At 39.7% G+C, this 22,370-nt stretch overlaps 1 protein-coding gene across 1 annotated transcript in view; it reads right to left on the bottom strand.

Annotated features, from left to right (window-relative positions):
• adamtsl2 (ADAMTS-like 2) overlaps positions 1-7,107 on the bottom strand; it is a 29,470-nt gene extending 22,363 nt beyond the window's left edge. The window contains exon 1 of the mRNA XM_058635277.1: positions 6,966-7,107. The gene's annotated coding sequence lies outside the window, so the exon portion shown is untranslated. The remainder of the gene's footprint in view (positions 1-6,965) is intronic.
• Between the last annotated feature and the right edge of the window lie 15,263 nt (positions 7,108-22,370).

Raw genomic sequence — 22,370 nt, 5'->3', positions numbered from 1 at the left:
TCAGCACAGAGAATGTGTTTATTTTGGTCAGATGTGATTAATATAATCCGTGATATAAAGCAGCATTTTCATTATTTTAGTTCATTTAACTTTTCAGTCAAATGGGTAATTATCCTGGTGATCATAAGAAAAGGAAAATAAGGAAAACTGCAACGCTTTGCTTCAAGAATGACGACAGACAAACACAGCTTGAATTTGTTGATGTGGTTTGTTTGTTTATGTTTTTGTATTGGTTATGTAAAATTGGTTTATGTAAATGTAATGTTGTTTAAATAGGTTTAAAACATAAACACACAAAAAATAATATTAATGAATGATTAATATTAGAATAATATAAACATTACAGAAATCAAACACTTTACTGCATTAGTAATAATAAAAAACACACAGATATGGGTAATCTATTGGTACCAGAACTGACTGTCTATGTGTAGTCAATCACATCAATAAACATAACTATTTCAATCATAGGATATACAGTATTATCATGGGTATATACTGTAGTCTACATGCATGTCATTTACAGCACTTGCCAAAGGTATTCTACCCCTATCAAATGTATTTAGCCTACATTTAACTACATATTTGATTTTTAAAGTAACACATATATAACAAATATAACAAACATTTCTTGATAGAATTTCCTGTGACTTGTTCAAAATAACCAAATCACCACCACCAACAGTAGTTTGAAGTAAAAGCTGTGGGGAAGTCTGGACGGTCAGTGTTTATGCCAGAAAAGGTCCTAAATAGGTAACAAATACAAGAACACACACGCACACAGAGAGAGACAGACAAAACTTCTAGGAAAAGGCTCATAGTACATCCCGTGTCCTCAGCTCCAGTTAGCCAGCTTAGTTAAAATAAGCAAACATCTCGTCTCGCCCTGTTTGCAGTCTGGCTATTCTGGCACTAAATATTGGTGACAGGTGTCTTAAAGCAGGCGCTGCCGCACCTGGATTTCATTATCCAACCAGACGCAGCTGGAGCCCAGCCAGCTGCCCCACACACACACACACACACACAGTCTGACGCAGCTTCACATATGCAGGCATTTTTTTGGTCAGTGGCGTGAGTGACTGCACACACACACACACACACACACACACACACGCGCCACACTCATGCTCCAAATGAAGCGTTTTGTGTGGGAAGGGATTTGTGTGTTTTTGGTTTTGCGTCATTTTGTTGCAGCATGTTTCTGTTGATGCATGTGTTTTGCTTTCTGCAGATCATTTTTCTTTTGCAGCGTGTTTCTCACTTTGAATTTGTTTGTGCTTTTGAATCTGCAGCGTTTGTGAATATGCAGCTTGTTTCTCCTTCTGCATGTGTTTTGTGGCATTGCAGTGCGTTTGCCCCTGATCGTATCGTACAGGTATGCAAACAGCATGAATCTACACACACACTGCTGCTCACGTACATTTAAGTATATGTCTTCATTCGAAAGGACCGTCATAGACACGGCGTAGTATTTTGACTTAAACACACTAAACCTGTATCTGGTCAATGTGAAATTTCACATAAATTAGGGTATTTTGCTGCAGTTTGGAACTTTTTAGTTTTAGTTTTGCTTTTGACAGATACACATCTAACCAATCACAATGCACAACTGGAACAAACAGGACAATCTTCAATTTATCTGACCGAGATCCTGAAGTCAGTCCTGAAGCTGTGAAGTGGCACAGTTTGTTCTCTCTTCTTCAGTGTTGACTGTGCCCAGGTATTTCTTTTCTTTTGCTTTTTATTCAAGGGGCTAAATGAAACTTCCAAAAATAGTGGAAAGTGTGTCTGTAAGTGAACTGCAGCCTCATCCCTGTGAGTGAGCATCCAGGGCTCCAGCCAAAACACTGACAATATGTGCACTGATGAGGTTTTCACTCGACTCTAGATTCCTCCCTCTAGTCTCACTCGATGTTATTCACATTGCTCTTTGGCCCCTTTTGCTTTTAATGCTTTTATGGTGTTTTTGTTTCTGGGTTTTTACTGAGCCGCAGTGTGATACAAAAATCTTGAGAAGAATTTTATTGCTTTTGAGTTTTTTCTTTTCTCTACACCTGCGACTGTGCAGCCGCGTCTATGTGCGTCAGAGTGAAGCAATGCTCACACATGAGAGACAGCGGAGAGTGATGGTGGACCAGAGACCTCGCCAGTTGTTTATAGATATCAGACCACTCATTTGCTGAGCAAACTACAACTAATTTGCTACTCACAGCCACTGTAACAGTGGGCAGAAATCAGACACTGATGTTTACCTAAGGCATACAGAAGGCATGTCACTCCATTTAGACTGTTGCAAAAAACCCTGACTTGACTCCATTTCTTTATTTCTATGTCGCGTCATGATCTGTTGGCAGTAAAAAAAAGTATCATTGCATGAATAATCTTATTACAGCGCCTTTCAATAAATTAATGCTGACCACATCTTTTTCTTCCCATGACTTCAGCTGCTCTTTTAGTTACAATGTAACATCCAGATCGGTTTATCCTTTTGTCAGCTTGTTTATTTCTACTGGATTTTGCTGCTTTTCTTCCTTTAGCTAATGGATAGGTATGATTAAAATTGCTGCGTTAACTGAAGAATAAGACATTTTATACTTACTGCTGATGAGAGGGCAACAGGTGGTTTGCATCGTGAAAAGAAAAGACGCACTGACAGCATCAAACTCTTCACCCCACTTTTCTCCACCTCTACAACTCATGCGCAAGCCTGGAAACAACCCACTCACTCCACTTCCACACTTATTGGTAATTACATTGTGAGGAATGCGAAGAAAATATGTGCTGAGTTTTTGTTATCAAGGCGCCGACATCACTGTGAAGACCTCCAGCAACCTCACGGCTTAGCCCAGGGGTGTCAAACATATGGCCCGGGCCAGAAACGGCCCACCAGAGGGTCCAATCTGGCCCACAGGATGAATTTGTGAAAAATTCACATTACGATTACAATTTAAATGTTATGTAGAATACAATATTTATCACTTCCAGATACCTGTGACTAAATCTTTACCTTTATAGAACCAGTGTGACGTGTAAATGGAAAATTTAGGCATGATATTGTTGAAATTGCACTTATATTTCTCAAGAAATGTCATGTTTTGTAAAAATATCCTTCATTAAATGTAAAACAAAAGGAGAAAAAAAACAAAGGAGTTGTTGTTCATAGGTTATTATGCTATTATTTTACTGGTCCAGCGCACTTGAGATCAAATTGTGCTGTATGTGGCCCCTGAACAAAAATGAGTTTGACTCCCCTGGCTTAGCCCCTCACTTGGAATGTCACCATCCATGTCACCTAAGGCAGAGTTCAGATATTCAAAAAGAAGACTTCAACATTCTCCTGGACTCAAAGGAGAATGTTGGTGCAGTCACCTTATCCACATACCCCTTATCCTAAACATCCACGAGGACTTGGTCTCTGGCTTTGTCTAAAACCTTGAATCCTGTAGCCCCTCTTTTACAAAAAGTCAACGCTACACAATGGGTAAATAACTTGACCTGTGCCCTCAACTGTGCTTGTAGAAGAGCAGAGCATAAATTGTTAATGGACAAATTACAAGTATCTTATGAAATCTTTAAAAGGCACCTAGAAACTTACCATGGTAAAGTAAAGAAGTCTTAATCCCAGTACTATTATAATCTAATCAACAACAGTGCACACAGACCACAAATTCTATTTAAAACAATTAACACCATCTTGAGCCCCACCACCGCCACAGTGTCCTTCTCTCCCAAATACGTGAGGTGCCCAGCTGACACATTTCCAATGCACCTCATTAAGGAGGTTTTCAGCATCATTTGCCTTCTTACATTAGCCATAATTGCATAATAACTAGTCTTAAACCACAACCTACTCACTGGAACTGTCTGCTTGAACTAGTTTCAAGCAGACAGTTGTAGAAGAAAAAGAAGTGATGTTAGTAAAGGTTTTCCATCTTCTACAATTGTTATGCAGATGACATTTTCTACAATTTAACAACAAAACTAAAGTTATTTCATTTGGTCCTGTGGCCACTACCTCAAACGTGCTTTAAATGTGCTTTACAAATAAACTTCACTTGACTTAAATTACAACAGGGAGAAAATGTTTTGGTCTAGAGAATTACGTGGTATAAGATGAGTGAGTGATTGATCACTAAACAACAAAATATCATAACAAATGTGACTTGAAAATTCTAGAAATGCACAACATGAAAAAATTTAAAAATGCATCTTCTTCCTGGCTCTCAGGACAAAAGTCAAAATAAATAGTCCTCCTCCCTCACCACTGCTGTCCTCACCCTGACAAACCCGTGGGGCCTGGTCACACTGATGTTGTTGTTGCACTGGCAGCCTCAGACAGACAGACAGACAGACAGACAGGAGGAGTCTGTCGTTCTGTCCAGCAGACACAGCAGATTCATGATTGCGGCTCTGATTGTATGGTATAACCTGGCTTCACTGTATTCTGAATATTGCCTCTGTACACACACTGTGAGCCTTTTTCAAAGATGGAACAGTAATAATTCATCACCTCATATTTTCTACAGAGAACTTCAGAGCAAGTGGGTTGCCAAATAAGTGTCCTGGTCTGTGTTCAGGGTTGTCACTTCATTAGGAGGAGCCAGTGACTCCACATGCTTAACCATCCACTCACTGGACTGGAGACACTTTGGGGATCCCTTGTGAAGACATGAGATGAAGCCAACAATAGAACCTTGTCAAAGTAAGGAGTAATTAAGTAATTAAATAAGTAATTAACTACTCCATTTATGTCATTTATATGGGACCAGAAGGAAGCCCTCATATGCAGTTGAGAGTTGATCAGATGGATTTTTGATGTGATATAGGATTTGTAATTTATAAAGTTCTATTCTATTCTACTGACAGTATTTACTTATTTATAAGCATTTATGACATAAAAAGACAACTGTCTTCCTTCTATTGCCTGAATGTGGCGTGGTTGCAGGTGGACTCATGTTCCATAAACCAAATGTTTCAGTCTTTTCCCTCCGTGGCAGTAGTTTCTCACATACAGTGCAGAGTGAAATGGACTGAGGCTGTCCTCAGCCTCTAATGTACAAAAGAAGAAAACAGACAACATACAGACAGAGGACAGGGCAGCTGGACAAAAAGAAAGGGAGGATGGATTATGGGAAAGAGACAGAATAAGGTGGAGAAATATGTATAAACTCTGAGGATGAGAAAGTGAGGCAGACTGAGAAGTTGAGTAGAGTTCACTGGTGTTTAGTTGCTCCTGGGGCAAACAGGGGCTGAATGTGTTTGCTCAGACTTGAACTCTGACTTATTTATTGACAGGCTCTTCTTGGCTTTTCCAAGAATGCAACCTCTCTCAGTAAAATAAATAAATACACAAAAACAAGATACAGTTCTACACAATGACCAACGTCATCATGTAAGAACTGAGCTAAGTGTCATCAAGAGTTGACAGAGAATCCAAACTATTGAGAGGTTGACCAGAGAAAGCATGGCTGCAAGTCAAAATGTATGTTTTGTCACTGTGACAAAACTGTGCTGGAGAAAACCTCCTGCTGTAGGAAGTGCATCTCATGTTCATTAGAACATTAATTTCACATTAACATTAATTCAATAATCAATTCAAAAGTGTAATAATTAAAATGAAGGCTGAGATGAGGCAACCTGATGGGAGAAGGAGGTGCACACCACATGGGAGCTAACACACGCCACACTATTTTCTGTCTGTAACCTCCCCTCGCAGCCTGATTCCACTAGAAAATAAAGATAAATAAAAAAACGAATGCATAATAAATAAAGGCTGAGCCCAAGGATGGATGTTCTTGTGACTCAATGGAACCTGATGATGACAGGTCAGATCTGCCAAGCAGCAGAACACAGTTGAAGGCCATACATTGTGTTTGTTGTGGTGTGTGAAAATACTAAATCTAAACACATTCTTAACAATGAAATTGTTATTGTAACCCATATTTCTGCAAAAAGCACCACAACCTAAAACATGTTGATAGTACGACTAAAAAATGTGCTTTTGCAGAAAGTGCACGAGCAGCATGTGATCCAGGAGACTGGATTGTTGTGAGATGATGAAAAGCAGGTCACATACCCTCATTTACAACAGTGAAGGCAGAATAAGCCTGAGTAACACCTTAACAGGAAAAACACTGTTCGACTACAGCTTTTAGATTAACAATGAGCTGAATTAGCATCTCTCATACAAAACTGAAGATTATTGCAGGGCTGCTTTAGGTTTAGTTTAACTGACCTAAAAACATAATAAAAACTTTACAAACAGGTTAAACTCAAACTTTAATCTTGATGACATCAAACTGTTTGGCCTGCACATCATTAAGTCAGAACACTCCGCAGACAGAGGACAGGGCCTCTGGAATTTAATACATCCAAACTGATCACCAGCTTTAAAAGGGACTTAAACTACACTTGTCTTTTTGTGTTTGTAGATTTTACAGTAAAAGAGGAAAACGTTCTGAAAGTGAAACTTGACACTGGACCTAGAGATTTTATCCTGTAATTCTCTGCTGCACTTTAGAGCCACAGAAACCACAATCCACAGTTTGACAAGTAGCACTGGCACAAACATTCACTCACACACACACAGACACACACCCATGCACACACACACACACACACACACACACATGCACACACACATGCACACACTTTTGAAAGACAGTCAGCATTATTTTGTGGATTTGTTTTGGTCTGGTTCAAAACACAAGTCTCATTGGCTCAAGTGTGCCTCGTAAACACACACAAACACACACACACACAAACACACAGCAGAGAGAGAGAGAGAGAGAGAGAGAGAGAGAGAGAGAGAGAGAGAAACTGAGGGAGGGATGGAGGGAGAGGGAGACAGCAGAGGCAAACCACACCAGCACATGTAGACATTAAAACAGCCAACACACACGCGCGCACACGCACAATCTGTCTCAAATACTCACAGAGTAGGTTTCAAATATTTACTTACTCACCTAGCCTGCAGCAGTCCAAGGGCGTCTCAGTCTGTTATGAGGATGCCACTCAGTATGTGTGTGTGTGTGTGTGTGTGTGTGTGTGTGAGAGAGTGTGTTTGCACCAGTGACAGAAAGTGGTGTGTTATGGTGAGTTGGTGAGTAGTGCTGCTGTTGCTGTGGAGTGAAGAGGGAGACACAGAGAAGAGGGAGAAAGAAAGAGGTGAAGGGAGGGAGGGAGGGAGGGAGGAAAGGTGTACTCTCCCTGCATCCCTCTTCCTCCTCCTCCTACTCCTCCTCAGTCAGCAGGAGTAGCAGAGTGGCAACTGATGGTGAAGTAGGGAGGATCAGAAACCTAGCTCACATACATGTTCACATTATAACAATGAATGCACATTAAAGGGATAGTTTCGGTTTTTTGAAGTGTGGTTGTATGAAATACTGACACAGAGTCACAGCTGACTGTGCCAACCTGAGACACAGGTTATTGTCACCCTTACATCTGCAAAAAGCACCACAAGCTAAAACACTATTATGTTGATATGCTCGTCTGTAGGAATGTAAATGCTGTAAATCACGTCATTTGTGTTCTGCAAACTCACATGTATCTGTGGTTTTGCAGAAAAGTGCAAGAGCAACATGTAATCCAGGAGACGGGATTGTTGTGAGATGATGAAAAGCAGGTCACATAGGGAAGGGAAGGGAAGGGAAGGGAAGGGAGAATAAGCATGAGTAACACCTTAACAGGAACAACAACTGTTCAACAACTATAGCTTTTAGATTAACAAAGAGCTGAATTAGCATCTCCTACAAAACGGAAGATTATCGCGATCGTTAAACTGATCTAAAAACCTGCTTAAACTTAAAAAAGATAAATAAATAAAAATGTTCACTTCTCTAACAGGTTTAACTCAAACTTTAATCTTGATGACATGTTGTTTTGTCTGCACATCATTCAGATGTCAGAACACTCAATGTGAACAATTTGGGGTTTTACTGCAAGAGTGCTAATATCAACAGAGGACAGGGCCTCTGATATTTAATACATCCACCAAACTCATCATCAGCTTTAATAAAGACATAAACTACACTTGTTGTGTTGATAGGTTTTTACAGTAAAAGAGGAAAAAAAGTGAAACTTGACACTAGATTGTATGCTTTTATCTCTGCTGCTGTTTAGGGTCCTTCTGTGTGGAGTTTGCATGTTTGCTGTCCAGGGTGCACCCGCCTTTCACCCTATGTCAGCTGGGATTGACTCCAGCTCCCCTCTGACGCTCAAATGGAACTTGAATAAATAAAAATAAAAATAAATAATAATTAAAAAAAAGGAAGTTGAAGTGGTAGAAATTGAATGGATTGATTGACCTAAGTGACGCAAACATACCAAACCAGGCAGCAGTTGACTTACAACGCCCATGTCTGTGCAAGATTAAAAACACAATTTCCCACAATGCTCTGCTCTCTCTCAGTCCAGAGATGGAACATCAGTAACCAGGAACTTTTTCCTTTGGTTTTCTTAACTGATGAGCAACTCATTTTCAAGAACACATTGAATCCCAGGTTAAAGTGGGTTTTCATCAGCTTCAGCTCCAATCAACATTAGTGGAAACACCGGGTAAACACGCTAATTTCTTTTTTGTCTGCTTCATTTTTAGCAGTGACACAAATTCCACGATTTATTTGGCCAGTGCTTGAGCTACTGTATGTAAAGTTGAGCTTCTCTGAACTCATTACATGTTTGTGTTATTACATGAACAGCTCTGAACCCCTGTTCAGGCAAAGTGTATGAAATTGTGTTCATTCAGTTTGAATGAATTTATCAACCATTTTCTTTTTTTTCAGTGATGATAACTTAAGATAAAATAGCCAATGATAAGATAGCATATACTACAGTAAGAATACATATGGGCATATGGTAGAATAGTATTTTATAGAATATGATGGATATATAGGAGGAAATGATATGGATATTATAATAATATATGATATATAATATTCTAAGACAATATAGCTTATGAAACTATCCCTATAAGTTATAGTGAACTAAGAATCCTCTTCTCAAATGCGGATGAAACTAAAATCAGACAAAGGACTGAGATCAGAAGTAAACAAAGAGTGAATGACGAGATGAGGGCGAGTGGACGTCTGAGGACCACCGTGTCTGCCCATCAGGTCGTCTTCCCCTCTTTTTCCTCATCTGTCTGTCTGCCTCCCTCCTGCCCCCTCACCCTGCCTTGTTATTGTGATTCCTCGTCTTCACTCTTCATGTTTTCATCTTCTGCTGTTATTTCTTAACCCTCCCTCTCTTCCTCTCCCTGTTTCTCTCCTCTCCTTTCTTGACATCTCTGTTTCTACAGCTGTCTCGCTGCAGTTTTGCACTTGTTCTCTCTGTTATTCTCTCGTCTCTTCTCCTTTCCTGTCACTTACTGACCTTCATCAGCTCAATTTACAACACATCAATGCATTTGTCTTCACTGGGTAATACTGTCTACGTCGGTGTATCAGTGTGACTTGACTACAGTGCAACAATTTCCAGTCCATCTGGTGGCACGATCTTGTTTTCTTAAAAGATGCACTTGAGTATAACACTGAGTTTGCATCCACACAATGCTAGAGTGATGGGAGTGATGGGATCCTGAGCTTTGTTTTCTTTGACCGGCAGTGTGCATCTGCTGAGCGTCACATCTTATCTTCCATATCTCCCACTTCAATACAGAGTGTGTATGTGTGCTATTAGAGAGGGCAGTCATGTTTAGATGCAAGACATTTGTAGTCATGAATGTGAACTCTCAAATCTTGATTTATATACAGAGTATATCCAGTAACTGTGCGAAAGCTTCAGGGCACCACCAGCTTTGTTGTTTTTATGTCAAATTCTGTGATCACTGTGAATATTAGTCACTGTATTAACTGACAGTTGACAGTTGAATATAAATGCCTTGAATAAAAAAATGCCATAATAGACCTCAGCAGATATTTTATAATATAAAACAGTAGAACAAAAACAGGTTTTTATTGAGAAATAATTATACTGTATGATAATTATAGCTCTGTGGCCCTCATGTGGAGGATAAAGCAGTAGAAGTGCAAAACACAAACAAGCAAACAATATATCTAATATTCAGGGCTGTTGCAACTGGAACTTGGACCCAATTGCACGACTCGGGAGACGAAGTAAAAAATAAACAATCTTTTATTTTGAAAGTGCAACGAAAAACCACTCATAAGAGTGAACACTACTAACAAAAACAAGGTCTGTAGCTAACAAACAAAATCACTCTTTCAAGGAAAGCTAAAAACAAACAAAAAAACACTCTTTCGAGGGAAAACCTACTGGCAAAAACCAGGGCTTAACAAAGTAGCAAACAAAAGTACAAAACCTGCAACAGACAAAGGGAGACGCAGACCATACAAGTATATACACACGGTAATGGGAAACAGGTGGAAACAATCAGGGCGGGGAAGACAGGGAAAGGGCAAGTTACCTGAAACAACAAGAGAGAGAAATTTTAAAATAAAACAGGAAACCACAAGACAACACTGATAAAAGACAACAACTAAACACAACCAGCTTTCTTGGTCATGACACATCCTCCATTTCAGAGGAGGAATTGAAGTCGGGTGCTGTGTGAAATGAGATGGTTTAGCCCTCACTACTCACTGTTACATCACCAGTTCCCCCTCTATACTCTTCCTAATACATTCTGGCAGTTGTATAGTATTTTTTAGTTGGTGAGTTTTGTGTTGTACCAGTTTCCTTAGTTTTGTTATTATTTATTAGTATCAATGGACTCTTTTATTTCATAAGCAAACGTTAATAAACTGGAACATGATTTACAAATTTATCTCCGCACAGATTTCCAATTTGGAACAAAATATAGAATTTGTACAAAAATAAAACACAACAGATTAACACAATAGTTTAAAAACAACATCCTATATGTAAGTCAGCTATTAAACCAATGAAGTCAATTCTATAATTATTATTAATTATTCCTAGCAGATCATATTTGACATGAAGTAGTAAAACAACAAATAGGTTTGACCAGATAAAACAAATGTGGCTAAGCTTCTTCTTCTTCTTGCACATTTTTTATCCACAAATTTAGATTCCTGTTTAAATAATATGAAGAATGAGTTGAAATGACTTAGTAAGTCCGTGTTAATGTTAAATGATAAAAATGTCATTTATTGCTCTGCTGCTGGTGTGCAAAGAATTCTGGGATATGCTCCTTCACGGATGGGCACACATTTGAAGGAGCCAGTTATTCATGTGACAATTTTGACAACATCAGGAACAGGAAGTGGGGGACAGAGGTGAGAAATCAAAATAAAACAGGAAGTGCAAAAAAAAAACCACCTTGTGATTAAAATGAGGCAGACCCAGACCTTATCCTGGTTCTCAGGGGAGCTCCGGCAGCATTGACACTGTGTGTTAGTACCTCATACAAACGCACTTCCAAAAAAAATAAAACATTAATATGCTCCTTGACTTTTTGTTTTGGTTGCCAGGTCCAGGAAGGAATGTCCTTTATGATTTTATTCTCTGTGTCTTCATGTCTTAACTTTCCTCTGACTCATCTTCATCCATGTCTCTGTTTCTTCTGTGTCTGCTGCTGGAGAATCTGCTGGTCACATTAGCTGGCGCTCTGCTCCATTTCCACATTTACAAGCTGATAGACAGAGTTTAGGGTGGTTGCCAGACTCCAAAACCCTGCCCACCAACACAAATTAAAGCCTTGCCACCTTCCACACTGTCAAAAGTAAATAAATAAATAAAAGCTGTGGAGAAAATATGTTGCATAAGGGCTTACATGTGTTTGTGTGTTACTGTGCCCATGTGCAGCATGCCAAACAACGTCTGGAGTCATTAGGTTCAGTGCATGCAGACAAAAGAGCAATTAAAGGACTTATAAAACACACCCACAGAAAAAAAGGGGAAAAATGAAAGTAACTTTTCTCTGAAACGTGTAAAACCACTTTTTCCTGAAAACAGATGAACAAATAATCAAAAAACTTGGAGGTGATTATATCCTTAACCTAATCATGATTCAAACCATAGTGCAGTTCCTCAGAAATGAGGTTCTGTCTCATTAGGACCAGGTTTTAGTCTCCATAAGGACTGCTGGTCCTGACAAGGTGGTTTATGCCATAAAGTCCTACAGAGATAACAAATACACACACTCAACTGAATTTACTTAAACAGTATAAAAGGGTATTTTTTGGATGTTTTGTCGTTGTTGATTGCCTTTGTCCCCAAGGCAGAATGAATCCTGGGTTAAAGTTTAATCTATTTCTGTCACTTATTCTCAAATAGAATTGAATGGCTGACAACTTGTTTGGCACCAGAAAAGAAGGTTTACTTCATAAAATCCACACCTAAATAAAATAAATAAATCAATACAGCTTTTACCAGCTAAAAACTGAAGTTTGTTTCTAGCTGTCAGGTTTCCTGTCAGGTTTTCAAGTGGGTTCCTTGCATGCTTGGTATAGTTAGCACTGTCTAAGTGTCAGTACCACTTTAAAACTATCACTTTAATTATCCTCAATAATCATAATTATCCTTAATAATTTACTTAAAGTGATAATATAATAAAATGTTTCAGATAAACCATAAAGCTGCTTTTTTGTAAGATTTCTTACATGAAATAGAAAGTGTTTGATTTCATTCTAATAGCACATCTTTTCCAAAGACTCTGCGAGCAGCTGTTTCTGAACGTCCTTCAAACGACATCATCTTAGATCAAAACAAGGCTCAACTTTTAATTAAATTTTGCTGAAAGAGTAGAGGAGAGAGCCAACAGTCTCTGTCAGGGAGACTGTAGGAAAGATATAATTTCCTGCTTATTAAGATGTTTAATATATTTAAAAGAGTAAATACAGGGAGGGGCTAGGTTACTGGAATTTAAGACAAAACAAAGAACGACACTCAAACATCTAATGATTACTGACAAGGTAAAATTACGCTCATACTGAATCTCATTTGTCCTAAAATGTAAGCTCTGCCCTCCAATTATTTGTAAAAAGGGTCCAGTGGTCAGAGGTCACAATTATTTATTACTGCATCAAAAGGAAGCCTGGTGTTTTTTCAGATGTGTTCAGGAAGTCTGCTCTGGATTCCCACACGAACCCGCCATGTTTACATTAAGGAGTCGTGAGGTGAAAGTCACAGAAGACAAGGAGAACAACTGAGGATCCTCAACAAAATAGAAGAGAAAAAAATAAATAATAGGAAAGCTGCAGTGAATGAGCTTTATTTTTAGTGAAAATGTCCAAATCATGTCAGGGATTTGTGGAAAAGATTTCCTTTTTAAGGTGCAAAATGCAAAACTGTGTGTGAGCATGTCATATATTAAACAAATGGGAACATAGACACGTGAAGCCGACAAGAGTATGGACATTATGTCTATGTCACAGGCCCCCGGCGCGAGTAGTGCCTGTAGTCAGATTTTATTTCTGTTCTGTAAACAGGCAACAGGTCATGTGCTTTCGTCCATTGCTTCCGTCATTCTTTAATAATACACATATTTTTATGAGATATTAACAATATCTCCACTTCACATTTCTCACCATAAACATACTTTTCCTGGTCACATCATCATAATTCAGGCAATCAGATCTCTGTATGTCACACATAATAGCATTAGCACTGTATTGCTACACAAATGAAATAAAATACATTTTTAAAGATTATACTAGTTACAAATGTACTTATATTGACAAAACCTACAATGGGAAAGCCTATATAAGAAAAGACTTTGTAAGGATAAAAATTAAACATTAAATTCAAGCTAGCTCATTACTGTAGCATTAGCATTTGCCTACGTTATCTTACAGCTCTCAAAATAAACAAAGGACAGTTCCAGTGCCAGCTAGGCAGCATTTACCTTCACTTAGTGATGGAACCTTTTTTGATCCATAAAAGTACAGTGGACGAGAAATCACTACAACATCAAGAGAAATCACAATGACATTAAGAGATGAGCCAGTACTTCCCGTCACTGATTAGACGCTTTGCCAATAACAACTGGTCGCTGATTGGACAGAAGTGTACTGCAGGAAGACAAAGGTGAAGATGAACTACCATGGATGTATTCTAAGAACTGAGAGAGAGCACTGCACCTTTAGCTCCGTTCATTCCTATGAGTTGCTCACCCAGCGACTTCAGCCCATAGAGCATGCGCAGTAGTGGTTCTCCCATAATGCCTCTCAGTTATGTCAACGAGCCGTCCGCGTTCTCGACTTGCTTGGCATGAACAGCGAATAAAAATAAAAATAAATGTAGTTAATTTTATAGAAACGGTATTAACTTTGTTATTATTTTGCTTTGACAAATTATATTGAAATAACATGAAAAGGCATATTCATAAGGTATATCCTGTTTTTTTGAGGATTAAAGTGATTCTTTTTCCCAGTTGTCTGCTGTGTTGGAGCAAAGATCAATGATATATTGTAAGATCTTGTATGAGCTGAGAACATACAACTATTACAAGTCTACTAGTGAAATGCTGTCATCCTCCACAGTGAATGTCCCTGTATGTTTTCCCAGTAGAGCTATATAATAAGTCTTGATATTACTATTTAGACTGCATTCTTTTACATTAATTGTATTTTCCCACTATTTTCTGATATACAAATAAGGTTATGTATTCCTTAATATTAGTCACTAGTTCATATTATGTGACTATAGTTTATATTTTAATGAATACAAGTGAACTGACAAGGTAATAGGCAGGTTAATAAGCATATGCTAGTTTGCTTTATATTATATTAATTGCAATTGCTGTATACAAAAATGAATAATGTGTGGACTAATGTATGCATTTTCATGCATTCATTTTCCTTTAGAACATTTTTACATTTATTGGATCTTTATTTAACATCAAACATGAGTAACAGGTAAACACATGTTTCACTGTCCACACATTTTTATTTATTTATTATTATTTATTTTATTGTGCAAGAAAAGTACTTTTATGATGATTAAGAAAAACAATTCCATTGAATATTAACCATGAACAGGATTTTTTGGTCTCATTGCTATGATTTGTATTTTGGTTTAAATGTCAAAGGTTTTTTTTGATAGGTAGTTTACAAATAAAGCTAACTTATTGTTATAATAACTATTATGGTTAATATAATGTTCATAAAATAAAGTCAGGCCAGAAAACCTGCAGACTCATGATCATATTATTCGGAACAATAACGTGTTAAAAGTAGTTTTATAACTCAAGATTCTTTCATTCAACATGTTTATCTTCAACTGTAATTCATGTGTTTATAACATTTATCAGTAACTTTATGAACAGATTGTGACAATAAGACGAGCAGCCTCCCCGCGAATCACTGGTGAAGTGAGCGGCGGTCACAGTTCCACAGTCCACACCGTCATCTGTGTCATGATGTCCAGGACTGAACAAAGTGATAAAGTGCAGCATGTCAGTCTCTTCTCCTCAATGAATCCACACAGCAGCTCATTAATACATCGATAATAAGTTTGAAAATAAATCCTAATGAGCGATGAATAAATAACCAAAACCTGCTTTGTTGTAACACTTTAAAAAATGGAAAAGAAAACCCATCATTGCCTTCATTTATTCAGACATTTATTTATAGACAGTTTTACAGGCATCTCTTTTACTATTGTGGTCAATGGAAAAATTGCTTTTTGGGCCGCATGAGTATTTTTTGTTGCAGTACCACGAGTGACCACCATGACAAAATCTTCAAGGCAGAGGGGGCGTTGCTCTATCCAGTTCTTATAATACATCAATGTGAACTGCCGATGAGCAAGTCCACAATTGATGCTTTACATTTGAATTAAAAAGATGTTTTGCTCTCATTGTGGCAAGAAGGTCGTCAAGGGGATACAGGCAAAATTTTAAAAAGTTAATGTTGTTGTGATTTCTGTTAATGTCATTGTGCTTTCTCGTAATGTCGTTGTGATTTATCTTGATTGCGTTGTGATTTGCACTTCTTGGCCACCGTATAAAAGTGTAATTTTTAACAGTTACTAACCTGTAAAGAACAGAGAAAGGATGAGACAGGTAATGTGCTTTCTTCCGAAGATGGGAGCTGGCTACAAGCCATACCAAGCCGGCTCACTGAGGAGGTTATGCCCCCTTGTGGCAAAAGTTGGAATGTGAAGCTCACCACAGAGAAAAAAATAGAAATGGCTCCTGACATTTGGGAGCATCTGCCATGGCCTCCTCTCCCTAGTTGACCTTCTGACCTCAGTGGATGTGTGGGACGAAACCTTTCTTCTCCATTAGGAAGTAAGGTTCATAACCTTCACTGTCATTCTCAGGTGGTCAGGTGAGGTAGTAACTGTGTCACAGATTCACTGTCTTTTGATTTTTATCTGCACTGGCTGGGACACTAACATATCTGTCTTCACGAACAGGTACTTGTACATGTCTGTTTTCTTTTCAGAGGCCAGATTCAGCTGGACCTCAGCAAGTAGGTGATGATTAGTGTTCTCTCTCTCTCGTGTCTTTTCTCTTTCATAGGAACTCTTGACCAATAACCTGTGGTATTCTCATCTGAATCAAAATCTCGTCTGTCACTCTTTGTCTCTTTGGTACATGTTCAAGCCTCAACAGGTCTTGCGTTTGTCTCCCGCCTCAAGCTGGTCTCCAGGATGCAACACAGCACACTTATAGGAATACTTCACCGATTTTCATGTGGCTTTGTATTGCTAGAATAGAAAAAAGTGCTTCCCTTCCTGTTTTCCACTGAGTTGTAAAAAAAATCTGTTTTTCTGTTTCCAATTTTGCCCTACACTGAGTACTCAATGAAGCTTGAGACTCTCGCGGGACGCAGTGCATGCTGGGAGTTGCTGTCATTCATCTACATGAGCCAAAATTAAATTTTTCTGCCTTTCTTAGCCAAGAAGGCAGTTGCTTCAAATATTATTACACATTTCTACTACATAGATGACCCAGTTTTAATAGACATTCATCTTTCCAACTGTGAAATATGCCTTTAAGTCTCTTGACTCGTAGAGTCCCAAAGAGCTAATTTTCAAACTCACAACCCTGGCCTTGATGTAACCTTCAAGGATATCCACAGCGTGGTATGAAAGATGCGGTCAGCTGCTGTCCAGTCAGATTTGTTTTTAGTTGGATATGCCTGAGTGAACCTTGTGAAATGATCCACCACATTCATATCCGCCTCGGCTGGGTTCAAGATGGAGGTAATCTAGGCACACAAGGTCCAATAGCGAGTTTGAAGTGATTGAGCCCATTGGGGCACAAACATGTTTAGAGGGTTTCTTTTGTTTTATACAAGGACATTTCCTGGTAACATATTCCTCAACTTCCTTTTTCATGTACGGTCAGTAAAAAGTTTTGTTCACTTCATTTCAGTCCTACATTTGGTTCTTTAAGTTTAATGATCTCTCCTACTGCTTAATTTTCCCTTTGAGTATTTGCCAACTACTCATTACTGATACAGTAGATGGAAGAGGTGCAAGGGGTTCTTGGTTGGCATTTGTGGCGAGAGCCAGGGCAGCGGCCCAAGCTACATCCTGTTCCTGAGCTGCTTTGGTACTATTCCAGGTAGCTTGTACTGCTTCCAGTGACAACTCCTCAGTACACTCCCACATACTTATCAATGTTAAGTGGTATACCTCGCATGCGGGGGGCAAGGCTCAATGGAGGAGTAGCACCTTTCAGGATTAGTGAGATCTGAGTCCTTAGTCTCAAACCAACACAGTAGGCGGTAGAAATCTGATTCAGTCGCTCCACTCTTGGACTGGAACAGAAGAGTGGCTCAGCAGCTAACTGTGCGACTGAGCAGCCCTGTTTAGGATCCACTCTGCTCACACCTGGATGGTGTGGGGGCTAGAAAAGGTGCCCTAAAAATAGTCTGTTTCATCCTTCCCTGGCTGGGTTACCGCGCCCAGCAGGATCAACATTATTGAGGTCAAAAAACCAACAAGATTAATTTCGGAACATGGAATGTACACACCCTATTAGATGATACTGGAAACTCGGACCGTCCCGAGAGAAGAACTGCTCTTGTATAGAGGGAACTAATCCATTTTGATATCGACATCGCTGCACTTCAAAAATGAGAAGAGCCGGATCCGGACAGCTAAAGGAGACTGGTGGAGGCTATACCTTCTTCTGGCAACGTAGACCCAAAGGTCAGCCAAGGTTCCACGGCATCTGCTTTGCTATCAAAAACGACATAATCAATCACCTTAGCGAGCTCCCACAAGGCATAAATGAACGCTTTATTACATTACGCTTACCCTTTCTAGCAACCCTGGTCAAGGTCAAGGTCAAATTTATTTATAAAGTACATTAACAACAACCATCGTTGCCCAAAGTGCTGTAAACTGGCAATACAAAATGTCAACAAAGTTAAAACACGTAGTTAAATTACAAACAATAGCAATAACAATAACCACAAAATAAAAATAAAATCCTGCTCCTGACTTTAACGTGAGGGTAGGCAGAGATAGCGTGCTCTGGAAGGGCATAATTGGCAAGGATGGTATTGGAAAGTGTAACCCCAATAGATTACTGCTACTCACCCTATGTGCCGAGCACCAGCTTGTCATTACCAACACTATGTTTCGCCAGAGGAACAAGTACAAAACAACTTGGCAGCATCCTAGGTCAAAGCACTGGCACTTGATTGACTATGCCATTGTTCGCTCCTGTGACCTGAGTGAGGTCAGATTAACAAAGGTGATGGTAAGTGCTGAAGACTGCTGGACTGACCATCGACTCATTCGAGCTGTCATGTTTCGCGAGTTACAGCGGAAAAGGTGGAACGTGGCGAAGCTAGTGCGTCGAAGGCTTGACGTTGGGAAACTGAAAGACCCGGAAAAACGTAATTGCTTACAACTGTCTCTCCGTCATTCCCTCACTTCTGTTGGCGGCGATGATGCCATAAAATATTGGGAAGACCTCAAGAAAGCCATTATCTCCAGCTGTGAAAAATCGATTGGTTACTGCTCGCGAAAACATCAGGAGCTCAAAAACATCAAGCAATCTTGGCTTGGCAGGGAACCGAACAGTTATCGCCCAGATGAAAAATGGTAAAGCTCCAGGCATCGATGGAATACCAACTGAAGTATTCAAGCACGGAGGGTTTGAGCTAGAGCGTTGCATCCACAAGCTTATCCTTCTCATCTGGGAAAAAGAGGAACTACATTACATTACATTATGTCATTTAGCAGATGCTTTTATCCAAAGCGACTTACAATAAGTGCATTTAAACATTTGGGTACAAATAAGAGCTAGAAGTAAGTAAGAGCCTCTTAAATGCCTCTTATGTTTCTATCGATGCCTCTTATGTTTCTATCGTGTAACATATTTTGGAGCTGCTGAACTGTGAATTTCTCTGTGAGATGAATAAAGTATCTATCTATCTATCTATCTATCTATCTATCTATCTATCCATCTAAGAGCTTCAAGTAAGCCAAACTATTTTTTTTTTTGTCGCTGTCGTTTTAGTCGAGGTAGAGTCGGAAGAAATGTGTTTTAGTCGGCGGATGTTGATGGGGAGCTCGTTCCACCATTTGGGAGCTAGGACAGTGAACAGTCTAGAGTTCTGAGAATGCCTCTGCGATCCTCTTAGTGAGGGGGGAGCAAGCCGGTTTGCCGATGCAGAGCGGAGTGGGCGGGCTGGGGTGTAGGTTTTGTTCATGTCCTGGATGTAGGCTGGACCGGATCCGTTTGTCATTGCTCAGTAGCAAAGCCAGAGATGAACTCAGTCTTGCGGGTAGCTGACTGGCAGTTCCACAGGCCCCCGGCAACAAGGTGTTGGATGTGTGTGGAGCGGGTGGGATAGATAAGTGAGGACAGATTACGGTGATGCTGTGAATGAGTGTGAGGTTTGTAATATCTATGAGAAGAAACATGAACAGGATGGAAAAAGTGCACATATGTGAAAGGTAGGAAACAATTGCAACAATTGACAGGTACTTAGCCTCATTAGCCTCCTTGTTAGACTCCGGTTTAGACTCCTTTGTCTTTGTCTTCCTGAGTCTGTCGCTGAAGCTGCCGCTTCAAAGTGAGTGCTGATTTTTAAAAGACACCTGATTAGGTGCTGATTGGTTGAAGCTGTGTGGCCACTCCCTGATTAGGGGATGATTGGTTGCAGCTGTGTGCCACTCCCTGTAGCCAATGAAACTTCAGTGAAGCTTTTTTTTTTTCTAAAAGAAAACACCTGATTAGGGGCTGATTAGTTACAGCAGTGTTGGCCACTCCCCTGTAGCCAATGAAACTTCACACCTGGTGATGGTGATGGCTCAATAGAAACTTGGTCAAAACAGCAACCGACTCTACCTCGACTAACGACGACGACAAAAAAAAAAAATAAATAAATAAAAATAAAAAAAACTATATATCGCACTTATGACTAGCACTTCATAGTTTGATTTACTTGAAGCTCTTACTTACTTCTAGCTCTTATTTGTACCCAAATGTTTAAATGCACTTATTGTAAGTCGCTTTGGATAAAAGCGTCTGCTAAATGACATGTAATGTAATGTAATGTAATGTAACAATAACAACTTTCTCTTTGACCTAGCAGACAAAATATCAACAACAAACTTTCCCCTTAACTAAACAGACAAGTCAAAAGTCAAGCAACCCAGCTAGATACAATAGCAATTAATGAAATAGCAACCAAATAAGAAAGACCTACAGAAGTGATACTTAGCTTAATTCCAGTAGTCCTATGAGATACCCAGAAAGTCCAAATGCACACTTTAAGATCAATGAGTCTGTCCTGGAAAAGTTTCCTCTCCGTCAAAGCAAACATTAATGACAAGATCCAGCGTCGCCTACGGGCCGCCAGCTATGCCTATGGAAGAATGCACGAGAGGGTCTTTGAGGAAAGAGGCATATAAACTGACACCAAGGTGAAGATCTACAAGACCTTGGAGTTACCTTCTCTCCTCTATGGCTCAGAATCCTGGACTACCTACAGGCACCACTTAAAAACTCTTGAAAAATACCATCAGCACTGTCTGCGCCACATTCTAGACATTAGCTGGATGGATCACCGAACAAATAACAGCGTCCTAGAGGAAGCTAACTGCACAAGCATAGATGCCATGGTCAGGGCATGTTTTCAGAATAAACAAAACGCGTCTTCCCAAGCAAATTCTGTACGGTGAGCTCAGCTCTGAGCGGTCGCGATGAAGAGGAGCAATTCATGAGGGTGTTGCGTCCTTTGAGTTTGCCAGGCGACGTAGGAATGAGGAGCCAAAACCGCAAGGAGTGTGAAAGGGCCCCTCCTCTAACGACCTCCTCCTTTATCTGTCCGTCTTGCCAGCAACCCTGTGCCTCCTGTATTGGCCCTGTTAGTCACCGAAGGGTGCACAAATGAACTCTGCGGACAATCTTACTCAATGTCGAGGGATTCCTGATGATGACCGCATACGAGATGCGAGGTTTTGGCATGTATGTTTGTCTTTTCAGGTCTGTTCTTTACCAAACCGGAAGTCGGACAACTCTCTGACCCAACGATGCCCGACAGCGTCGAGCTTGGCAGTACTAATATTTACTGGATTATTATCCGTGTAAATGGTAAAGTGTGGAGCATAGTAAAAATTATCACAAAACTTCAAATAACAGTTGTTTGTGCCTTGTCGTTTGAGGAATAGCCAAACCAGTTCGATATGACAGAGGTAGAGGTGATGAGGCGGACTAGCCAATAGTGGGAATTGGCTGAGGAAAAAAAACCTTATGTGTCTGTGCAGAGCATAGAATAGCAGTGTTTAGAAAGTGCCATAGGCGATACTACAATCTCTCCGTTTTGGCAGATTGTCAAGACTTTCAAATCCTTCACAATCTAATATTGTCATATCGGCCACCCCTATGAGTGAGTCTGATGGGTAGAGCTGAGGTGGTGTCGTTTTTAATCAGGCTTCCTTCTTCTTACGAATGATAGGTGATGAGTTGATGGTGTAGAAAGAACCCCTCTGACACAAGACTCGTACCGAACAAAAGGGATTTTATTTGGTTAAGTCATGTCTCAGACTGAGCTCTGCAGCAGCTCGGAAGATTGTTCTTGCCGAATCTCCGAACAATTCTGCCTGCAGGTTCATACTTTTAAGGGTTTCTCTTAAACCCCACATTTGACGGTTCCTCCTTTTCCTGGGAAACAAGTTGTGTCAGCTCATTCTATACATTCTCACGATCGTACATCTTACATCGTACATCATACTCAGGTTTTGACATCTGTGCCATTCAGCCAACACAGGAAGCATCTGCGCTTCTTTGACAAGCATTGTTTTTAGGTCTGGCATACAGACTTCTGTTGTACCCAGATTGTAGGTGATGCAAAGTCAACACTCTCATGAGGAAGCTCCTGTTTACTTCTCAATGCACATCTCTAACACAGTCTAGACAATTTAGCTGAATCAGATACTACAGTGGCACCCTACATCCAGGTTACACT

Source organism: Solea solea, chromosome 8 (genome assembly GCF_958295425.1).
Source record: "Solea solea chromosome 8, fSolSol10.1, whole genome shotgun sequence".
In the NCBI taxonomy this organism is placed as follows: domain Eukaryota; kingdom Metazoa; phylum Chordata; class Actinopteri; order Pleuronectiformes; family Soleidae; genus Solea; species Solea solea.
Note: the sequence above shows the minus strand (reverse complement) of the source record. Positions and strands in the feature narration are given on the sequence as shown.